Raw genomic sequence first — 2,511 nt, 5'->3', positions numbered from 1 at the left:
CCCCTGTTTTGTAACCACTCTTTCCCACTTGAGTGGCCCCAGCACACAAGACAGGGCTTGGCCATGACACTCAGTGTTCGACACGTGAAAGAATCAATGAATGAGCATTTGAATGAAGGAAGTAAGAACAAAGCCATCCTTTGCCTTCTTGAACAGTAACAACACTCTGTTGACCAGCAGTAGACAGTCCATTAGAATAGTTTGATTCCTGTGGACATAGATTAGCAGAGCACTACGACTGAAAAGGTTGAACAAATTTTTAACATTAGGCCACCATGGTCCAGGCATCAGAGTTCACTGTGTTGGACTACAAGGAAATCCTCAAATTTTTTTGAAAGATAAAATACTGCAGTAGAGATCATTTCTGCAAGCTTATTTTTTTAATTAGAGAGTAGTAACCCAATTTAAAGTAAGACCGACAACTTCCTGGAAAATCCAGAGATTTGCTAAAACATCTTTGCATACAAAAAGCCACCAAATAAAACACTGTAAAATTTTTAGAAAATACAAACAATGAAAGTACTAACAATTCCTAAGATGAGCCTATATTCATGCTTTATTCATGAAAACAGAGAACCCCATGCACAGATGTGGAACCTGAAGCTCAGTGAGGAGAGTAGCATTGCTGCCTAAACCCTCACCTTGACCTCCTGTGATTCTCAGGGCAGGTTAGCACAGCATGACCCCCCTAGCCTGGAAGGCAGGCACTTCCTCTCTGCCAACTCCAGACCCTGGTCACCACACATCAAATAAGATGTTATGGTCATTTCCCCCTTTTCAGAGTGATGGTTCTTGTTTGCTTTCTCTCCAGCAGAGTATGGCCAATCTGGTTTCCTCAAGTTCAATGTCTTAAAAACTAATGTTTTATTAATTTTATTATTTCAGCTATAAATGAATGGTAGTGACTGTGTATCAATAAACTTTTTTGCTGAAACATGTAGTGGTCTGGGCTTGGTCCCAGGGCCTGTGATTTGCTAACCCATGATTGAGAGCAACTCTAATCAACATATTAGATTCCCAAGAAAGATTGAAGAATGGTTTCCACCACTACAAAATTGTCGGAAATTTCTAAGTCTCATCAGTTCTCATTATAAGTGTTTTTTAAAGTCCAAAGAGACTAACATTAGTAAATATTTATCGATTTAAGTTGTCTAAGATGATATGTGAATTAACAAAAAGAACTAGAACTAAAATTTAGAAATCCTATTGCATAGCTCTTGGATGTTTATAACTATGCTTTCCAGAAAAGAAAATTTTTCTCAAGTTAAAAAAGTAATTCTCTTTGTGAGTTTTGGAGAGTGTTTTTCATTAGAATTTTTAAAATCACATGAGCTATAGAAATATGCTTATATCATAAAGAACATTTCTATTTTCTCCTTAATCTTCATAATAGTGTTTTACAAAAGAAAACCTGACTCTGTTGTCATACTTAATTTCATTTCATTATCATAATTATTATCATCATCATTATTATCACTCTGATGATGAGGAAGACATCATTCCAGTTGCCTTAACCACCTCATTCATGGTGACATTTTTTTCTCAAGACAGCAGAGGGCGCTCCTCTATTTAAGATTCTGCATTATCCACCAGGAAAACTTTCAAGATGTTTATGGAATAGCAAGAAATTTATTTCAATAAAATTACTGTCTTTATGGTTTTCTTCAGTTTGCTGGTTTCAAAGGAGATAATTTCTTGAATGTAAGTATCATTAGTATTCTTACCCATCCAATCATCCTTTAAAATGTAATATAAGCTACAGATCTGCTAAGAAAAATTATCTACTCACATAAAAAAAAAAAATGATGAAGAATTTAAGGAGATACCAAAAATATTGGAATTTTTCCAAACTATGCCCAATAATTTTGCAGAGCCAGTTTTAACAAAACATTTTCTTATGGAAAATTTCAACCCTAAAAAAGTTGAGGAAATGATAAACATATAACCCTTAATTCTTCTCCACACCATCCACCTCTCCACAACACACAGTGAATGATCTTGAACCTGGTTCTAGTCATCGTATCAATCCTGCCACAAATTTTGTATGTATCTACAAATGATAAGGCTACATATATGATAGGGCTTCCCTAGTAGTTCAGTGGGTAAACAATCTGCCTGCAGTGCAGGAAACTCAGGTTTGATTCCTTGGTGGGAAAGATCCCCTGGAGAAGGAAATGGCAACCCACTCCAGTATTCTTGCCTGGAGAATCCCATTGACAGAGGAGCAGCCTGACAGGCTACAGTCCATGAGGTCGCAATAGTCTGACATGAGTTAGTGACTAAATCATCATAAATGATAAGAACTTAAAAACTATTAACAAAAAAAAAAAGACAGTACCATTATTGTATCTTAGAAGATGAACAATAATTCCTTAATATTGTCAAACATCATTTTTCACAAATTTTTACACTAATTGGTTCAATGAATCTATACTAAGTTGTATATACTGCATTTGATTATTATGTCTCTGAGTCACTTTTAATTTATAGCTCACTTCTCTCTCTTTTTAT

The sequence above is a fragment of the Cervus canadensis genome, chromosome 8 (genome assembly GCF_019320065.1).
Source record: "Cervus canadensis isolate Bull #8, Minnesota chromosome 8, ASM1932006v1, whole genome shotgun sequence".
Classification (NCBI taxonomy): Eukaryota; Metazoa; Chordata; class Mammalia; order Artiodactyla; family Cervidae; genus Cervus; species Cervus canadensis.
This window is presented reverse-complemented; position numbering follows the sequence as displayed.